Source organism: Alligator mississippiensis, chromosome 1 (assembly GCF_030867095.1).
Source record: "Alligator mississippiensis isolate rAllMis1 chromosome 1, rAllMis1, whole genome shotgun sequence".
NCBI lineage: Eukaryota > Metazoa > Chordata > Crocodylia > Alligatoridae > Alligator > Alligator mississippiensis.
Window position 1 is genome coordinate 347150473 of NC_081824.1, and position 21611 is coordinate 347172083.

At 42.8% G+C, this 21611-nt stretch overlaps 2 long non-coding RNA genes across 18 annotated transcripts in view; one reads left to right on the plus strand and one right to left on the minus strand.

The window, feature by feature from the left end:
- LOC132247771 (uncharacterized) overlaps positions 1-21611 on the minus strand; it is a 97979-nt gene that overhangs the window by 49932 nt on the left and 26436 nt on the right. For 15 of the 16 annotated variants that reach the window (XR_009459188.1, XR_009459189.1, XR_009459187.1 and 12 more), the window contains 3 exons: positions 20866-20978; positions 12347-12406; positions 11684-11845 (listed from right to left, as the gene is read on the minus strand). This is a non-coding gene — a long non-coding RNA (uncharacterized LOC132247771). The remainder of the gene's footprint in view (positions 1-11683; positions 11846-12346; positions 12407-20865; positions 20979-21611) is intronic. The other variant, XR_009459185.1, reaches the window with a different exon arrangement.
- Positions 1-21611, plus strand: part of LOC109282583 (uncharacterized) — a 105783-nt gene that overhangs the window by 26485 nt on the left and 57687 nt on the right. For both annotated transcript variants that reach the window (XR_009459192.1, XR_009459191.1), the window contains exon 5: positions 8297-11275. This is a non-coding gene — a long non-coding RNA (uncharacterized LOC109282583). The remainder of the gene's footprint in view (positions 1-8296; positions 11276-21611) is intronic.

The window sequence follows — 21611 nt, forward strand, 5'->3', positions numbered from 1 at the left end:
CTTCCATTTTTACACCAGTCAATGTGTACTGAACTTTTGTTCTGTTACAGGTAAAGACCGGCTTTGTGTGCTGAACTTCTGTTATGGGTATAGACCAGTTTCTGATCACTTATACCAGTAAAAGTGTAATGGCTGTACCTGGCCCACAGTGTAGCCAACAGAAGTTTTCAGAGGTAGTTTCAAAGTCTTTGTCAGTGTCACCATCTTAGTTTCCTGTTTTAAGAGTTTTATGCTGGAAAAGCCCAACCATTCACTTATTCTGACTGTATTACTTAACCAACATACCAGAACAACTCAGTATTATATAAATATTTTTAACCCAGCTTTACACTTAAAGCCATTCAGAGAAACACATGTTTGCCTCTGGAACCATTCTGGTAAATGTGCACTTGTTTTCAGAAAAATTACTTGTCGTGAAGCTAAAGACCAGAAGAGCAGAGGCTTAATAAAGAAGGAACTTCCAAATGAGTTGTACCTCAAAATAGCTGACAATGAAAAAAAAGTGATTTTGTTATAGATTAATTAAATAAATACTTTCTGCAAATTAAGCCAAAAGATATTTTAAAAAATGGCAGAACCCTCCTAAAGAAAGTCCCCTAATGTAGGCATGCAGCTCATGAAAAAATAAACTGTTACAGCAATTAGTATATCCACTGATCTAGTCTCAATTATATTTATAGCGAACTAAATAAAAATAGGTCTATAACATGGGTCTTTTTAAAAATAATATTTGACTGCAATAAGGACAAAGAGTGCTGTAGCCCTTAAATATATAACTACCCTGAAGGTAGAATATACCTATTTTGCAGAAACTGGGCATGTCTACATGTGAAAATTAATGCAAAGCAATAAACTCTAGGGAGTCAGCCCAAAGCTACTCCAACCCAACTCAATGTGCTGTGGAGTGGCTGACACAGGAATGGGGGTCCTCCAGTGTGGGGCTAGCCAGCAGGCAGCCCCCGCACTGCAGCACCCTCATGCTCCAGCCCTCCCCATCAGCAGCTACGTGTGCATTATTGTGCAGTAAACAACACCGCCACATGATAGTACTTGTGTTTACAAGTACTAACTTGCAGCAATATTTATTAGTTTACCTTGACCTAATAGGGCCTCATGTGCACATGCAAAGACTTTCCTGTGGAGCTAATTAGGCAGCTCTGCAGTAAACATCTCATGTGAATGCACCCATTCAGTGTTAGCCATTGTCCTTCCAAGGATGAGTATTCCTGTGAAAGACAAGGTATATATTAAAGCCCCAGGACTGTGTTTTTGGTACTTTCTGTCTATACTGCTTCAGGCTGTGAACTTGTCAGATTTCATAACTTAAGTAGGGTCAGTCTGGGTTAGTACTTAGATGGGTAACTCCAAGGAAATGCACTTGCAGCAGGAAGTGTGTTTTGATATTAGAATAAACACAACATTTCTTTTTCAGTCTTTTCCAATGCCCAAGCATGACGTTTGAGGACACTGTCCTGGTAGGGGTATGTCTTCTACCCGCGACATGAAAGGAAGATTGTCAGCACATATGGGTCTGAAGGACCACATTTTCAAAGGCCTAACTTAAATGCAAACATACTCATTTAAATGACAAAATATACTAGCGCAAAACTAATTTGCACATGTAAATTCTATCCAGTTTGCTTGCATGTGGCAATATAAAAAAATGTCATGTTCTATTTGTTTGGGCAGAATACAACACAAAGGTGGCACAAAATATTAAAAAGATTAACACTACTGACATCTTTTTGGATGAGAGTAGATCAAAACTTGATGTTCAGTCCAAGTCTATAAGATGAAAGAATATTAAAATCATGCTCTTGAGCCAAGACCTTGTATACCAACTTTCAGCCCCGCTCACATTTTCATAGCAAAAATATTAGTCACTAAAATAAGGGTAGATAATAAAATCGTTGCCCAACTGTAACTCTATTGCCAAGAATTTTAAATTGTAAGTTAACCAATTTCTTCTGTAAAGTTCACACAATAAATAAAATTCAGTGTGAAAAATAGAGCCTTTTATTCCTTTGTCAAAATCTGATCACAGTAAACTACAGATGTTAAAAGACACTGTAGTTCAAAGAATTAAAAAAAGAATCTTATGGGGTTTGTATGAAGAAAAGAGTTTTAGAGAATAATATGGGAAATATTATAATGCCATTATATAAATCATTGGCACATCTTCACTTTGAATACTGTCTTCAAGTTTGGTCATCTCATCCCTGAAAAGAGATAGCAGAAATAGAATAGCTCCAAAGAATCTCAATAAAAATGATGAAAGGCACAAGGGAGGGGAATTTCATGACAAGAGATTAAAAACATGAGGACTATGCTGTGCCTCAAGGGAGGTCCAACCTCCTGGGGAGTGTGAATAGTGTTTGCACCACTGCCTTCTCAGTGGACAGAGATGGTCTTTTGGCATGTATTTGAGGCCTTGCCATTCTTGATGCTGTGTTATGGATGGTATGAGCCATTCTGTTGGACTTGTTCTCTCAAGTTACTTGGGCTCTTTTGGAAATTCCCACATTAGTCCAAAGAGCTTTCATTCCCTCCCAATGGGTTTGCACACTGGGGTCCAGTCTTGATTGAGCCCTCCTGACACCCCCACAATATAAATATTAACTATCTCCATGCTCAAACCCAAGTAATGGCCCAGTAAAATGAAAAAAATTCTTAATGCTTTCCCATACTGCAAGACAAAATTAAAAGGAACCATGTGAAAATAGATAATAGGCATCAGTTTTTTAAACAATGTGTGGTTAATTCATGGAACTCATTGCTGTAAAATATTATTGAGATAAATAGCATAAAAAGATGTTTACATGTTTTGACCTCTACTGGCATGCAGATAATTTCAGAAGTTGTATTAGGGTTAGAGTGGGTGAGATTCAACATCCTGCATTATGCTGGAAATCAAATTAGATGAACATGCTGATCCTGTCTGGCCTTTAAAAAAATCTATGCAAGTTTTACTAGCAAGTGTTCCATTACACTGGCTAGTTGTCTGAATAGTTCATGTCATAAGATAGACCCCAGCTGGTATCAGGAAGATAGTGTCTCCATAAATCAGTGAATATATAAGTGTACTGCGAACAGGGGTACTTTTCTTCCGAATCATCTTCCTCAGAATCATCTAATACTGGTCTCTGTCAGAGTCAAGACACAATACTTAATGAACCAATGGTCTGTTAGGTGTTGTATGTCCCATTATTCCTGCAGTAAATGCTGTGTAGCACAGAAATACTGTGCATGGGAGGTCAGTGGCTATCTGACTGTTATTTTGGCGCAGGCATGGAGCCCCCGTACATAGAAGCTCAGGGAAAAGAAAGCTTTTTGCAAATCCTGGTTCCAATTTTGAAATAGATGGGGAGAATGGGAGGATCTAAGATTTTAAAAGCACGGGGGAACAGCAGATAATACCATGTTACAGGCTGACTGTGGGGGAGGATGGGAGTGAGGAAACCCAGGGAGGAGAAGTCAGACACAGAACAGGGACCCAACTTCTGCTGCAGACACCACCATCATCCTTGGTGAAACTCAAGCAGCTAGCAGCTCCTCATAAATAAAGCTCCCAGGTCAGTGGGGGAAACCCAGGGGAGGTCAGGAAGGGAGCAAATGCAGGAAGAGGAGCCTGCCTGCCACTGCTACTGTCCCCAGCCAAGCTCAGTACCCCATACAACCACTCCTTCTAGCCCCCACTGGAATAAGGCAGGAGAGTGGTCCTGAAGCACCCTTTGTGCCCAGTAGGATTGTGCAAAGCTTCAGTAGCCTATTCGATATAGAGGAGATTTGGCCCAATTCGGCAGCCAAACCTCCATATCCAAATTAATTTGAGAGACCCATTAAAAGGTCCAAATCAAATCAAAAACCTCCAAATTGATTCGGAGAGTTTTGGAGATTCGGAAGGCTTGCAACAGGTTCTGACGTGGTTCCAGATTCCAATGGGGGGTTCCACTTTATGAGGCTGGACACCATGGCCTCCAGCTGGTTAGTCTGTTGCTCTGGGTGGAGGGGAGGAGGGAAGAGGCATGGGAAAGGGCAGATTAATGCCCCCACAGTGAGGGAGGAATTGGGGCTGAGGCTGGGGCTAGGGGGCATGGCACTCGGGCTGCACTCCATAGGGAGGGTGGAGCCAGAGCTGCACTCTGGGTAGCAAGTCCCCACTGCCAGGCTGCACTCTGTGGGGTGGGTGGAGCCAGGGCTACGCTCTGGGCTGCAGCTGGGGCTAGCTGCCCAGAGCGCAGCCCTGGCTCTGCCGACCAAACAGAGCGCAGCCCAGTAGCAGTGTCTTGCCACCCAAAGCACAGCCCTGGTTCCACCTGCCCCATAGACTGCAGCCCAGCAGCAGGTGGCTGGGGCTAGCCTCCCAGAGCACAGCCCAGTCTAGCCCACCCCATGCAGATCTGGGGTCATACACCCGTTCCCATGCCCTCCTGCACTAGCGGTGAGAACTGCCAGAGGAGCCACCAGAAGAGCAGCTCCTGGACTGGCAGCGCTCAGTGGTGCACAGTGGCAGGAGCCCCCCTCCCCAAGTTCTGTGCCTCTCCGCCCCAGCTGGGCAGCTTATCCCAGCCCCAATCCCTCCCTTGTTGTGGGGGCATTGATCTGCACCCCCACACCCCTTCTCTCCCCCCTCCGCCCACCATAACAGACTTACCAGCTGGAGGCAGCTGTGTCCAGCGTCATTGAGGACTGCCTGTATAGTCTATGACCGAATCTCTGAATTGGCACTGAATCTCCAAATCTGAATCAGCCAAATCAAGTTCGGACAGTGATTCGAATTACCAAATCAAATCACTATCCCTGCGAATTGGCCAAATCCGAATCTGAAGCAAATATTGCTTCACGTAAGCCTAATGCCTAGGTCAGCTGGGAACAGCAGTGGTGATGGGTGGTTACCCGCTGGTACCAGCTGTGGGACGTGCACAGAGTACAAGACAAGGATGAGAATGGCAGTAGTACACAAGTGACTACTCCCTGCCCAGCTCTCCTGGATTTCCCCCACTATCTTGGGGGCTCTGTTGGGAACAACCCTATGGCTTCATATGTTCTATATGATGCTGGGGTAGAATCTTCTATTCCATCACCAGGAAAATGACAGGATTGGGCTGCAGAGCCAAGCCTTTTCATAGGAGCTAGGCAACCTCCACTGGTGGGGAGAGGTGTGATTGGGCCTTCTAGATTTGGGGAGTGATTTACAAGATAAAAACAAAGTGAAAATGATCAAAACAGTTTCCTAAACTAGTGTTTTTACCCCAGCAATCTATAAATATATATAAAGATTTAATACATATGTAAAATAAGCACAAAATACACGCTGTTATGATTCCTGAATGTTTATAACAGTTAGCAGCTTAGATTTTGAATTATTTCTTTTTGGGGCATGAAGCACAGTGGAAAAATGCATATTATTCATAAAAATGATTGTCCTGTTCACTTGTATACCTATGCAATTTATTCTGTAACAGCTTTTTACTTCAAAGAAATCACTAGCTAATGACATCTCAGACTTAAAAAAATCCACTTATTCACAACCCTGTCCCTGAGGGAATTCCAGTGTGTTATCAGAAATTTTTCCAAAGATCATTAACAGATATTACAAACCAATTGAAACTGAGTATTTTCTTTGCAAATTACTTTTAACTTTAGAGCTATTGAAAAAAAAGACATTGAGTGATTTAATTTACTTAATCTGTCTATAGATTGCAGCTATGAGCATATTCTGTGATTGCATTTCCAACAAAAAGCATATATAACTATCCCTAATAGAGATATTTTTCTAAATTATCATACTAGATCAGTAAGATCTGTGAAAATATTAATGTTTACTTTTTCATTTAGAAAATTGCACTGAAAAAAAATGGGCACCTTTACTTTGTTGATAGATTAAGAATAACAACACAGCATCACACTTACTTTACCTGCTATTTTAATTAAAACTCTCCAATAATCATCAAATTAGTATATCCTTTGAGGATGGATTTTTTTCACTGGTTTAAAAAAAACACCATATTTTTATTAGGCTATGGAGCCAATATTTTTCATTATAAACACTTCCACTCATCCACTCATACTGAGCCTGTACTTATCCTGTACCAAACCCGAGGAACCCAGCTAGGAGTAAGGGGCCCCTGTGGACAAGAATGGAGAAAGGAATCTTATTTCCTTATCGTGAATTCAGCCATTGCTGAATCCTCATTCTTCAAGAATCAGTGGCAAACAGATCTGCACAGTGGTCCATTTGTGCTGACCCATACTCTGTTCTACCACCTCTGCTCCTGCTGCTTCCCAAGGCCACCACTCTCCTCCGAACTCTGCTGCCCACGGTCCCTAAGGAAACAAACTTCAGACATGCAGCAGTTATGACTAATTCCTTCCTACAAAGAGGAAAGAAGCCATTGTATTTGATTACCTTCCTCCTACATGTGATCAGCTAGATCTGGAAAGAGAGGTCTGGCCCCAAAGTGGAATCAGCAGCTCTAAGTGAGGGGCCTGTGTTCCTTACACAATCCTTTGGGAGAGTCGGGGGCTTAGAATGAGATTTGCCACAGTCACATAAACTAGCCTACAGGAAAGGCTGAAGTGGGGAGGGGATAAGGGTGTGGAATATAGTGCCACTTACCAAAGTCAGACTAAACTGCAGGCTGCCACTTAAGTCTTTTCTGCATGTGTGGTGTTCATTCACCTGCATGTTCTGTTGCAAAAGGCTTTGCAGTAATGACCCAGCATTAGTGGCACTGCAGGTTTGTGGCTACTACTACAAAATCCTAATTGCTTCTTATGAGACCTGTTTACTTGTGTTCATAGGGACACCTCCTCTTCTTACCACCCATTAGCTTGGCAAATGCCAATATATCAAGAGAAAACCAAATCCCATAACACTTACTAACAGCTTTCACTTATATTTTACCAAGTGCATCACAATAGCTCAGACATGTCAGACTTCAGCTTCAGACCCATTTTTCCCTTCAAGATTTGAAAGAGACAGGTTTTATTGTTCATGATTTAACAGATGTTGACACCCTGGGATATTGAGGTTTTCTATATATTGAAACATTAGGTATAACATAGGCATCCATAACACAAGCATATCCATAATTGTGGCTCAGACTAGACCTGGGATTTCCCTTGCCAGCATTCAGAGCTAAGTTGTCAGCTAAGGGACTAGCACGGCTCCACTGACGTCTGTGGCACAACAATGATTTACAACAACTGGGGATCTGCCCACAATCTCCATCCTTACTGCATCACTGGCACCTTTACGGAGCATCCCAACACATTTGTCAGTTAAAGCCTCGTGTGATAGTCAGCCAGATCCCCAACCAGTATAAGTTGACTTTGTTCTATTAAAACCACTAAAGCTATGATAATCTGATTAGAATCAACTTCAGATCTATTTTTTATTTACAATGCATATGTGTTTCCTTTTGGAGCAGAATGAAAACTGCCAACTAATTTCAGGTGAATACAACCATCAAATGAAGTGAATTTCAGCTAGTGCCAGGCTGTGCCAAATTAGAGTGGTGTAACAGAACTGAAAACCCTTGGCTTACAAATCCTTTGATGCATCCAACCTTCCTGTACTAATATATATAATCCTATGTACATTCACATTTTTTTTTCTAAGGAACATTTAATGAGCCTATTTTTAAAAGAATAGATTATCAGGAGATCAAAATCAATGCTGATGACATAAATACAGTTTTTTACACTTCAAACAATTGTCCATATCCATTTATATTTCCAGTAACTTTGACACTTAACACCTATGAAAAGTATTGTGCTATGGTAACTTTATACACAGATCTGACATATGGAAGGAAACATGTATTTTCTTAGTATTCCATTTCTAATGCTTGTTAACATTTCATTTTCATTGAAATTTTCCATCCTCCTCAAATTCTATCATTATCACCCACAGTAAATGGAGGTGTAGTAAATATTAATTCTTAAGTTAACTAGAGACAGGTAATGCACCCCAGAAATAAACAAAAGTCTGATAGGTTGTGTCAAAAGGATCTCCTGTTGATATTATTATTTGTTAAGCATTGACAATGTGCTTAGTTCTGCTGATTAAGTTCTACTGAGGAAGTTCTACTGATTAGCTTCTAAGGACAACATACTGTACTACAAAGAAGATACCTGACAGCTATCTAGACTCTCAAGGCTTACATAGCAAAACAATTATGCACCAGTTATGCAGGTTTTCATGAGGGGAAAATGTAGAAATTACATAATCTGAGTAAATATCATGACATTTGAATTCACTAATTTTCTCATTCCAAATCTCTCACTCCAGCACGTTCTGCCAACCTCAAAGTTATCCTAAGATTTGAGTAAGATCTAAAGCTCCAAGCCTGCAAAACACTGAAGGTTTTAAATATTTCTAACATCATATGGTATTAAAGTTGAGAAGGCATGCCAACTTTTGCAGTACCAAACAACCCACTGGAATCACTAGGACTCTCGGAGTGGTAAGGTACTTATAAGGATAATGGAATTGGGACTCAAAATGAACAAAACTATGTAAGTATCAAGGGCATCCAAGTTTTCCACTACCACCACAACATAAGTCAGTAAGTATCAATTGGTTGTATGCTCCCTGATATCAACCCAGCCTTAAAAAAATTATAATCAAGTATTTTGGTGGGAGGGAGTGGCAGATTGCATGTCTCATGTCCTCAGGCTGCTGTGGACCACTGTCTTCCATGGGGTCATAGCAGTTGGTATGCCATTTCTGTGCATGGCTGGGAGACCCCTGATGCCATGGGATCTCCTAAGGGTGGGTGAGTTAAGCACCTGCTTTATACCCATTTTACACCATTGTAAAGGAGTCACAACATGATTCTCTCTGTGTTATTGCTTTACCAGCTACATAAAGGTCTCTACATACAATGGAAATAATGACTGGGAGTTAGTGCAAAAATCACTGGCCATACACCATAATGTGTCAGGATGCAGCTAAACAGATACTGTTTACCAAACCCTATGACAATGTCTACATCTTCTAGTTACAACACAGCATAAAATCCTATGAATGAATATGGGTTGTAAGTAGCTAGACTGGCTGGGCCCCTGTCCTGCATAGTTCAGTCTTCTTCCTAGTTTACTGCGCTTAGCTTAAGGAAATGACACAGTGGGTGCATTTACTTGAGATGCTAAAAGCTCAGTAGACTAATTTACTGTGCATTAGCACATCACAGCAAAAGCTGTGCTAATGCACTATTGTGCAGTAGAATTAGTCTACTGTACATTAATGTCACTTAAAAGACACGCGCCAGTGCTACTGCGCAGTAGCATCAATTACCACACATTAAGTTAGTACCTGTTATTACAAGTACTAAACTTAATGCACAGTAATTACAGCATATTAATGCACATGTAGACATCCCCAATTAATATAGCTAGAGAGCCTTTAATCCCTGTCAGCTGGCTGTTGAAACTGGCTGGGAAGTACACAGGAATTTACACAGTTTACATGTTCAATGTGTAATAGGACAGGTATGTCTTCATACCTTTGTTATACATTGAATACAATTCAATTCTAATGATTTTATAAGAAAACCAATCACCAGTGACCACACAGATGTGCACGCAGATGTACCCTATTTCACTGCTTTGGTATGTGTACCGATTAGTTGACTGTTTATTATTGAACCTCCATTAAAGGCTCCCTATGCTTCTGGGTCACTTGACTTATCATGTTCCAGGTGTGAGCTACAAGAGCCTTTGAAATCCTTCCTCCTCATACATCTGGCACCTAACAAAGCATGGTACTATCTTTTAGAAGGAAGAAGGAAGTGGGGAACTTGTTTAGAAGCTAAGACCTTATTAAACTAAGGAAAAGTGGGGCGGGGGGCTGGAAGAAAAGAAAGGCCTGCTCAGGGCTGAGATCTTATTGAGCCAAGGTTGTACTGAAGCCTTATCAAGACAGTGTCAGGGGTACAGGGCCTCTAGCCTATCTGACCACATGCACTTAGGAGAACACACACTAGTCAATGGCCAACTTTCTAGTTTGCACACTTCCCTAAACCCAGTCCATCTGTTTTTTCATAGCTAACTTAAGAAAGGTCAGTTTTTACATAATAACTTTTGGGCAGAAACCTTTGTGTGTGCACATGTGGCTCATATTTTAGAGCTAATTCTGTGCTGATATTTATTTCATGCTATCCCCATGATTTCAATGCGGCATCATAGGGGTGTAATTCATGACTGAGCTTAGTGCAGGGGTGGGCAAAATATAGCCTACGAGCCAGATCCAGCCCACCAAGCCATTCTATCCAGCCCACAGGGCACCTAAAAAGTTTAGAAAATTAATATTTATCTGCTACTGGTTGCCTGTAAAAGATGAAAGGAGCCAGGGGCAGTAGGACCAAGGGAAAGGTGGCAGGACACAGGAGCAAGCCCAGCCCAGCCCTGCCCCGTCCCCCACTCTACCCCAGAACTGGAAGCTTTTTCCTGCCCTGGCTTTCACTGCTTCCCTGCATGCCTGCTCCAGCACCACGTGGTCCCAGGCTGCATCACTGAACTGCAGGAGCATGGGGCCACACCAGTACCCCAGGGCCAGGAGCAGGAGTGGGTGTGTGTGTGTGTGTATGGTGAGTGATGTACAGTGTGTGTGTTCATAGGATGACTCCCATAAGCATACCCTACCATACACATGCACCCACACCCCCCTCGCACTGCCATACATGCAGACCCCACCCCCACGCCCCCTCACACACTGCAGCCACCCTCCCCCACACATATCCCCCCCACAAACTCCATACCCACCCATACCCCACATAACTACACACACCCACATGCTCCCTCACCCCACACCCACACTGCCCACACCTATCCACCCCCTTACAAATCCCCCACACACCCACACCCTCCCCACACCCCACAAACCCACACACCCACAGCCCCCCCAACCTACACCCACCCCCATGCCCCCTACCCCCTTACCCCCCAAATATACAAAAATAACTACCCATGTGGCCCTTGACAGCTTGCCAAAACTCAGTAAGCAGCACTCCACCTGAAATAATTTCATGCCCCTGGCTTAGTGTATTAATGAGTAAATCCAATCCCCTTCTCTACCACTGCCCAGAGTCTCCAGGCAGCTCTTCTGCTGTTCAAGATAAACTGCATGTATGGAAGCTACACAGAGAGAACATATCTGCACATCATCCTAGAGTGAGCAGGAGAGGACAACACATGGACAGTCTGGGAAGAGGTTCCAGAACCAACAGAACTACCATTGAATGGGATTCAATGAGAGCCCCCTCTATAGGTAATGCAAGACATCACACTAATATAAAGTCATGGAAGGAGGTGGGAACATCACTGACCTGGGTGGAAAATTTCTCCCCTTTTATCCAATTTGTATCTCGTATCCCCCAAGCTTAGGCAGGAATTTTTAAGCCAGATTCCTATATCACCAATAATTTAGTATTCAATAAATTCAATAAACACAGTCTTTCTCTCTTGATCATGTATTTAACTAACTTTTATAATTGGCTGAACAATAGATATCATTCACTGAGTATGGTATCACTTAGAAATACACTGATCTGAATAAGGACTTCTAGAAAAGAAGGACCCATCATGAGACAGAAAGATAGATATTGCATAAAATTCTGTGTGACTCAATATTTGCATTTTAATACTTGATTGTTTTAAACAACAAATGGAAAAATACCTGAGCAAGAGGCACCTGCTTTTGACTCCAAGAAAAAGCAGGACTCACCACATGCCTTTGGAAGAACCTCTTTCTCTCTATCTTCTTGTACGCCAGAACTGTCTTCAGTGCATTACAGTCAGGCTTTTATACTCAACCCTAATTTTCCCAGAAGGCACAGATCTTAAAAAAGAAGCACAGACTCTTTTATACCGTGTCATAAAAACAGATACACACTTAAATATAATCATGTTAAAGATAGATGAACTAATTCAGTTAAAATAAACACATCCTTTCCCTCCCCTCCCCACCAAAGTTTCAGCCAAAGCTTAAACTAAATCCTAATCTAACCTTTACTAAATTTGGAAAAAAATTAACTTCCCTTCAGTCCCCTGCTATTTTTCTTTTTCTGACCCTCTGTATTTCTAAATTTCAATCAAAACAAAGAATGGGAGAAGCTAGGCCAAAAGAGGTTGGCTTTGCAATATTTCTGGCCCAAATGGAAGCAGGAAATGCTAAACATCTTGTGTGGAAGGCTATTCTCATAAGGTTTATAGCCTATTTTTTCTCCAGCAAAAGCAGTGAGGTTCCAAACATATGGGCATATATCCTGACCAAACCTCGTTTGAGCTTCATCCAGAATTAAATCATACCCACATTGCATTGAGGAACAATGTGACCTACCAAGGCAAAATCCTGGTTCCTCTTTATTCAGATGAGGGAGTACAGCAGCACAGTTCAAAACTGTTAGAATAATAAAGTCACAGAGTTAAGCACTGGAAAGTCAGGGACAACCCCAGTTAAGGTTGTTCCTCCACAAACTTGAGTCAGCCCTCTTTGTGAGTGGGCATTCTCAGGCAGTACGATGGTAGGTCTCCAATGCAATCTTAAGCAACATTGGATATTGGTATCATACTGGCAAATAACTCAATGTGGGCTACCTCTGTGAGAGGATGAGTAAATATTTCGGTAATCACCCGACAAAGCTTCATTCTGCTCCACCCAGATTGCTACCAGTTCCCAAGCAACAAGGTTTAAAACTAACTCAGGAATATTTAGTCAGTGCCCACAGTGTTGACTTGGTATGAGAGCAGTACTAGAACTGGTAAGCTCAGCCTCTCATTTTGTTAGTAAGAGTACAGGAGGCTCAAGGAGCAGAAGTGCCTTGTTAGGTTCACCAGTGTACAAGGGGACCATGTTTTGCTATAGGTCTTAAAGACATGCCATATGCATACAGATGGGAAATACAGACCTACTCTTTTCCTCTTCCATGTTGAAGTTTATTTCCCCTTTACATGTCTATCAGTTTTCTAGCCATCTGTATGGCCGCTTTCAGGCCCTTCTTTTACACTCAGAATGTGTAAGCCCATGTGCATAGGCTACATGCACAAGCTCTGGAGAAGATGGCAGAAAGTGAGAGAAGCCCTCCCATATTTCTGTCTCAATAGCTGAGTGGTTAGGACACTTTTCCAGGAAATGAGACTGGGGTCCTAAGCCACCTCCCCCAGGTAGGATTTGAACCTACATCTTTCTGACTATACTGCATAGTACTTTAAGCGCTGTGCCACTGATTAAGAATTTTAGAGGTGCTTTCCTGTGGTGCTCCATTTGAAGCTGAGCTCCTGTACTTTGTATTTAATAGCTATTGGATAAATCGATTGAGAGGTTCCTACCCTACCGGGAGCAAAGGTTGAAGGTAGAATGCAGGACCTGTTTCCATCTGGGTCAATATCCATTTCACCAGACCCCACACACCCTGAATTGTTCTCCTCCTTCTCCTGTCTGTTCAGGAGACCAGCTTCCAAACGCATGCCAGACTCTGGACTGGATAATACCTGACCTATAGTTTGGTGTTTAGAGCTGTGCTACAAGGTTGTAGAGACACATATTGAAATTCCCTCTGGGTGAGGGAGGCCTGTCACCCAGGTCTTCAGCTTCCTGGGTAAGTGGCCTAAAACATGGGAGGGCACCTGTAACAGGGTGGTCTGTCCCTTTGACTAAGGATGAAAATAACACATAAACTGGTATGAGTGATAGGAAACCAGTTCAGATCTGTAACACAACAGAAGTTCAATGAACATAAGCCACTTTCAAAATTACCAAAAAATAATTTAAGATAAACCTGGATGGATGTACAATCAGACTTAACTGATTTAGATTAAATTGGTTTATTGAATCTCTGTCCCAGATCCATAGGCAGCAGAAGGCTGGGGCTAATGGGGCTCAGACCCTCCTTTCCCTGCCATACACAGGGCAGTGGGTAGGGCGTCAGAGCAAACCAGCCTCAGGCTATGGGCAGCTACAGCAGGAGTGGGGAGGGGTGCAGACACAGCCAGGATCTCAGCCTGATGTGTAGATCACTACCCAGCACCGCAGGCAAGTCTATTCTGTGACAGGGAAGGGGTGGGGGACAGATTGAGGCCCCTGCGGTGAAGGAGGGAGTGGGGAAGAGGCAGGGGCAGGGGCAGGGACAGAGGCAGGGGCAGGGGTGATTGGGGCCCTGGCTGGGCTGGATCATGGGACAGTCAAAACCCGGGTGGATCATCCAGGGGTGTGGGGGGCTTCTGCTGCTGTGTGCACCCCAGCAAAGGCCCAGGGGGCACATGCCCCCCAATCTCTGCATGGGGCAGAGGTGGGCTACTGCTGAGCACTGGGTTCTGTGCCCCGCTGCTGCTGCCTCCAGAGCTGCATAATTCCATGTGCCTGCCAGTGCTGCGCTGCTCCATAAACCCTGCCAGCCCAGCAGTGGGACGCACATGGCATCGTGCAGCTCCAGAGGCAGTGGCAGCGGACTGCAGAGCTCAGCATGTAGCGGGCAGCCCACCTCCACCCAGGGCACAGATCAGAGGGGCATATGTCCCTCTGGCCTCCACCAAGGTGCGCATAGTGGTGGGAGCCCCCACCCCATGCCTGCACCTGAACAAGCCACATGGGCTCCAACTGTCCTATGACCCAGCCTGGCTGGGGCCCCATTCACCCCAGCCCTTGTCCCTGCCTCTGCCCCACTCCCTCCTTCACCATGGGGGCTTTAATTTGCCGTGCCATGGCCCTTCCACCTCCCCCACGCCTTCCCCTATAGACTTACCTGCTGAAAGGGAGGAGTGCATGCATGCTCATACATGCACATGCTCAGCCCTGCCTGAATAATGTTTTCTCCCTCTGCCTTTGCCCAAATCGCGTCCAGATTCAAGTTAACTCACAGTCTTCCAGCATCCCAGGATACTTTGCACCTCCATTGCAAGCCGCCCCCACCCCGTGGGCAGGCTAGCTGTCTGCTCCAGCTGAGCATAGAGGCATGCTATAGTGCCCCCCAGCTCCTGACCTGGGCCACTGCAGGCATGTGTCTGCGCTTCCAGAATCAAAGGTGAATGTCTGTTGCTTATCAATTCAATCTACACAATTTAAACTAACCTGCAAAGATTGAATTGATTTAGCCTCAGGCTTTTTGACTGTCTGTACTTAGCCTTTAAGAGGAAACAGTCAGCCCTGTTGAGAAAGCCAAGCTGTGAAGCATTTGGATAATGTAGAAGTGTCCCACTTGGCATGAACAACGCATACCCCTGGCAGCTGGGGTGGCAGGGTGGTGGTGGCAGCCAGTGGGGATCATGGACCGCCAGCAGATGCCACCATCGGTGGCTGTGGCAGGGTGGTGAGTAGGGACCACCCACAGGTGCTGCCGACAGTGTCGGCAGTGCCTTTTTGTAGGGGGTGCACCGCCATGCTCAGGGGGTACATGTGCACCCACATGCACCCCCTACACATCACCCCTGCCACTTGGAGCTTAAAACTGAAAAGGGAGGAGCAGATAAGGAACAATGTTTGAGGGAGCAGTTTGCAAGAGGGAAGGAAGCAGGCTGTGATTTGAACTGCTTGCTACACCAAGGCTGGGGCCAGAGCAAAAGGAGGTTCCCCTCCCAGTGTCTGGGACATAACAGTGGGGATTTTTTCTTGGGTTTTGTTTGTTTCTTTTTTTGTTGAAAAGAATATGTTTTATTTGAAAGGAGTGCAAAACTTGCCTGAAGAGCCAGTAGGCTAGAAAACATACTTATAGCCCTCCTATTTCTTCAGAATCCATCACTGGCTGGCCGTGTATTTTTGGCCACCTAGTTTCTGGGGATTTAAAACATCAGTATACATACATAATGGATGTACATAGTCAGGGCCATTCCTGGAGGGGGTGAATCAGGGCGGCTGCCCCGGGCCCCATAGTTTTGGGGGCCCCACAGAGCCAAGCTGGCCTTGTGTCCGGCTGCTCGCCACCCACCCCTCCCTGCTGCCACCGCCTCCATGTCCAGGCCCCGCACAAGCTGATTTGCTATGGCCATCTCTGTACATAGTGCATATGCGCCCAGTAGTCTATAGCCTACTGCACATGCTCAGTCTGTGTGTGCATGCTTACGCATCCATCCTGCTGGAGAAATAGAATCACTTTCTGCACATAAGTGGCATTTTCTTATTTATGTGTCTAAAAACTGCTATTTAGACATTCAAAAGAAACAGAATTTTATGCAATGAGGGTACAAGAAAAGAATAGTCCCTGCTGTGAGGGAAAGCAAGTATCATAGTCGTTACCAACCGCTGAACAGGAGTGCTGAAAGTTTTCAGGCCATTTATAGATGTCATGTTTTTCTAGGTTTAATCTGAGCTACAACAGTCACTATATACACATGGACACCTGAAGTCTGAATTAAAATTGACTCCAGTCTGAATTAACTAATCCTCACTGAATGAGGATTAAAATTAATGCAAACTAGGGCAGTCCAAACTAGGCCATTTAAACTGTATTAATTAGCATGTATACACAGCATTGCTTTTAGGAAAAAGAGGCCTTAGGAATTCGGCAGATGGGCACTGCAAATATCAAACAGGGGAAACTCAGTTGGGTTTTTGGAACACAACAGAGGCTATCAGGCACAAAGTAACACCTTTACAAAATCAGAGGTACCAACAATACCTTACCATGACTAAGTATCAATATCCTGACTAAGCCCCCAGCCCTGCCTAAGCACAAGGGCCATTGGTCTGTGAAGAAGGGGGCAAACCTCTTTGCCCCCTCCCCACAACACATTGGCTGAGATGGTCATCAACACTCAAGTCAATTGCACACATTAGGGCTTCTGGAACAACACTTTAGATAACTTTCAGTAGGTTTCCAATAATGTAGCAGTGCTTAAACAGGCTTATTATCACTTTCTAATTATTTCTAACCCAAGTGCTAAGTACATAAGCCCACACACAGAGGCTGTAAATTGGGTCTGTTAAGGGGCTGATGGTCAATGATCATCTATTAACCCTTCATTTGAATAGAAATTTGATTCAAACTGTTAACATGTTGATCAGTTAATATGGTTTAGAAAATGATAAGCATGTCTAGAAATGGCCTTAATATCCACTCAACTCTTCTGCCAGCATGAAGCAGCTGGACACAATCTGGCCTCTACCTTTGGAGAGGTGAAAAAAAAAGCCTTCTTACTGTATGTAAGACTTGATATATGCTGAGTCGTTGGGATACCTTAGTAGTAGCATTTAGTGCTGACCATTGCTGTTGACCCTTTGAATTCTTTCTCAATTTTCTAACAGTGTGGGACTTTGTGCCACAGCATCCAAACAACAGAAAAATGCACCTCAGACAAGGTGTAGAAAGAAAAAGCTTCCATAGATCCTGCTGTGGTAAATCCAACAGGTTGAACAGGTGAAATGGACTAGTCAAACATCAGAATTAGAGAGCTGTGTCAGGGGAGGATTTGGCCTACTGAATAAGGCAATGCAATATGAAACAGAACAAAAATCCCATACAATTTAGGCAAAGAGCCCACAATTTCCAATAACATAAAATCCTCACATTAGATTTCTTTTCCTGAAAGAATTTACTTCCCTTTCAGTGCTTAAAAAGAGTAAAATAAAAAATTACATTCACCTTTGCCTTAATGAAAGGCATCAACATATAACTCCATGAAAAAGCTCATCATGACACCTGCTACTTACAATTATGGGCCAGGGCTTTAGTTGGTGTAAATCATCTGCTGAGGATTGGTCCCCATATGCTGTTTCTTGAGAACACCTCTTCTTTCATTTTTCTTGCAATATGCAGCTGGTCTAAGGTAACTTTTCCATTTCCAGCATATGGAGCTGAATGATTATGACTATTTGAATTTATTTTAAATTTATAGCATATTGAACAGCAAAATAAAGTTAATGTGCTACTATGATTTGGTTTGCTCCTGGTTATAATTATTGATTTAAATGCAGAGTTTCAGTTCTCATAATTAATGTTTATTTAATAAATATATTTTTATAGTCGAGAGACACCCTTGGTATAGAGATCACATCTTTGTCTGAAAACTGTTTCCCTGCTGCTGTTATAAGTAATACCTAACTTTACCAGAAATAAGAGAGATTGGCAAAAAATATTTTTTATTTTGTTCATTTTCTTCACTTTCTGCATTTGGCAGCATTTTTTTGTGCATAGCCATTTTGCCACTTCTCTCCTATAATCAACTAAGTGAGACTATTTCCCCCTGCTGTTTGTGTGGATCCGTCACACAGCAGCAAGGGACATAAATATATTTTTAAAGTAGAAAATGTGACAGTGAAGCCACCAGCATCAAAAGATTCAGGACAAGGTATCGAAACTATGCTCAACTTTTTTTAAACTGAACATATTTCATATTTATGGTGTCCCTTTCACATAAATAATGAGGTAATGAAATAAGTATGAAATTGCAAGAAACATAAAAAGAATTTTATATTTAAAATACCATCTGTGTAACACTCAGCCTAACAATGAAATCATTTTAGAGCCAAAATACCATATTATGCTTCCAGAACAAGTTTTGGATGAGTTATAAGCACCTAGATTGTACAATGAGATAATGTCTGAGTTCAAATGAAGAATGAACACCTGGGTTCAAATTTGGCTTAGATCACAAAGGCAATGAATAGCATATGTGATTTAAACTAATCCCAGTTAAGTATTTTTCCCCTACGTCACAAAAACATCACATATTTTGGTGCAGCTACCGATTTCTTCTAATTGGAAATCTAGGTATAAAGACAAGTGTTTTTTGCAGGTCAGAATTAGAGCATGCTACAGTAAATATTGGATATATTTTGTAGTACTTAATTTTGCAAAACTGCAACTGACTGTAAAAGGGCTTTTGCCCAATTAAGAAACTCCAATTTTTTTCCCAGGCATGAAAGAGCAAAATAACTTCATCTTCTAACTTCTTATAATTAAAAAAATTATCAACAAAACCCAGTCTTTGGGTATGGATCCCAAAGCACAGGATTCTCTGGTCTCAAGGTGTTAATAGCTGTGCGATCACATAACTGCAAATCCCAAACTCACAAAATTCAGGAATCAAATCCTCATCCGGGGGAAGCCTCATAGTAGAACTGAAGCCAGTGAAAGTATGTTGATTCATAGTAGCAGAGGATATGTCCACTGGGTTGACTTTTAGCCAACTATGTTGCAATGTATATTCATTTAAATTGTTCTCATCAGTTGCTCCTCAGGTCTAGGACCCCCTCCCACTTGAGGCCTGTCAGAGCCTGAGCCTAGACATCTTTCAGGCATGCTGTAAGACCTTTCTGTTTGGATACAGGGGTATAGGTTGTAGCCGTGCTGGTCTAAGGACATAGGCAGACAAGGTTCTTTGGGTGAATCTGATATCTTTTATTAGACCAATTTAAATAGTTGGAAAAAACGTTTTAGCAGGCTTTCAGGTTTAAAAACCCTTTGTCAGCCTGAGGAAGTCTCTGCAGTTGGTATGTGCTCTTCCTATTTGGATTGGCATTTAGCAAAAAAAGCTAAGATAGGATATTATTTAGGGATGACTCTGTTTTCTGTTTATAGTCTAGTTATCTTTAAAGTTGTTTTGTTCTCTTGTCCATTCCCCTGTTTTATAAGTTATTCTGTACTCTTATTTTAAGTTATTGTAAGTCGTAAGGCAAGGTAGGTATGTACCTAAATAAGATCTATATCTATATCTTAGATATAAACCTTAGTTAGTCTATAAGGCTCGGGACAGACATTAAAAAAGCCTGAGCCTGAAATGATTCAATCTTTGCAGGTTAGTCTAATCTGGCTAGGCTGAACCAATTTGTAATCACACAGGCATTCCCTCTGGACTGAGAAAATGCAGGCAGATGCCTGCACTGACTTATGCTAGAAGCCTGGGTGTGCTAGAGCATTCTTCCCTTCCCTTCCACAATGCTGAGCTGAGTGGGACAGGACACCCTGATTAAGGAGGGTTTTCCCTCCACCTTCTGACCAGCCCAGCAGGGAATTGATACCACAGTGTTTATCACCCCTTACGCAGTGTTTATCACCCCATTAAGAAATCAACAGAGGGACATTACCAGCTACCTGTTGATTCTGCCTTTGTCCCATCCGCAGCAGTGCGGACCATAGCCATCATGTAGTCTGCTAGCTAATGCTGATAAGTGTCTGTGTAAGGCAGAGGGGATGGGGCAATCCCTATGCTTAGCAGGGAGTGGGGAGAGGAGGCGGAAGCAGGGGGAAGCCAGGCAGATGTCTGCTATCTCTGCCAAGCTCCAGCCAGGGAACAGGGGGGAGGGGACAGCTCTGCTGTGGAGCAGAGAGCCCCACCCAGCCCAGAGAGCATGCCGGGATGCTGGGGGAGTCTGGTTTAACTTAAACCAGCAAGGGGTCTGGGACAGACATTGCATAAACTGGTTTGAGCCAAATCAGTTAAGTCTGATACTACATTCAACTAGGTTTATCTCAGACTGGTTTCAGCCATTTTCAAACTGGTTTATGTGCAATGAACAGCTGTTTTGTTACAAGTTTAAACCAGTTTCTGATCACTTAAACCGGCTTATGCGTAATGTCTGTCCCCAGCCTAACTGTGCATGTCTATGCTGCCTTCTGACTGACTTCAGGCTAACATGACTAACTACCACTTTTCATTGCAAGTCACCCTGAGTCTTTTTTTTAGGAAGGGCAGCATATAAATTGGAGAGAGAAGGAGAAAGTGAGAGAACAGGAGGAAGGAAGGGAGGGATATGTCTGGCCCTCACTGCGCAGAGCCTGCCTTCAACTTCAGCCACAGTCTAAAGCTCCTATATGCACAGATCTCTCACTGATTTAAATGGGAGTTGTGCCCACAGAACAGCTCCTGATTCAGGTCCATATCTATTGTTCTCTTCTTAAAAACTGAAAGTAAAAAAAAATTAGATACCCATGGTGATGCTCACACATAATGGATTCCATCACAGGGGACACTGAAGCATCACTTGGAGAAACAGAGCTTATGAAATCCACAGAGGCAAGGCTGGAGAAACTGGTAAAAGCCTACAAGGAAATAAAGAGATAATTAGGGTTCAATGAGAAGTATAACATATACTAGTCAGTTTTGTAGTTTAATAAAGCCATGCTTAAATGGAATTAATTGACATTTCACCAGGGAGGCCACCTTAAATTTTCTTCTAGTGGTAAAGGTCCCCCCCCTATATTTTGCTTAAAGATTGAATCATTAGAACATTAAGTCTAAAAAGTTAAAGTACTGTTTAATAAACAAACTGAAGTGCTGTATGCTGTATCATATGAAGGAGGTACGAGCCAACTGAGAGAGACATTCAGAGGCAATCAAAGGGGATCTGAGCTTAACTAAGCTCTCACATGACAGTCTGGATCATTTCGGATCTCTTCCAATGGAGATAAAATGGCATCAAAAGCAGAAAGGCTTTTTTCTTTCTTCCAAGGATGAAAACACAACATCATTAGTCAAATTTACTCTGAACTTCCGCCTCCTCGTGTTGATTTGTTCTCAGGTTGAGTAAACATATCTTTCCATCAAGGTAAATAAATGTAAAAGCCTATCAGTAACTTAATTGCTTAACGAATGATGCCGTGTAGGCTGTAACACTGTTTGACTATAGTGTTGAAGTTAACGACCTCTCAAAAACACCTATTATATATCTTGGC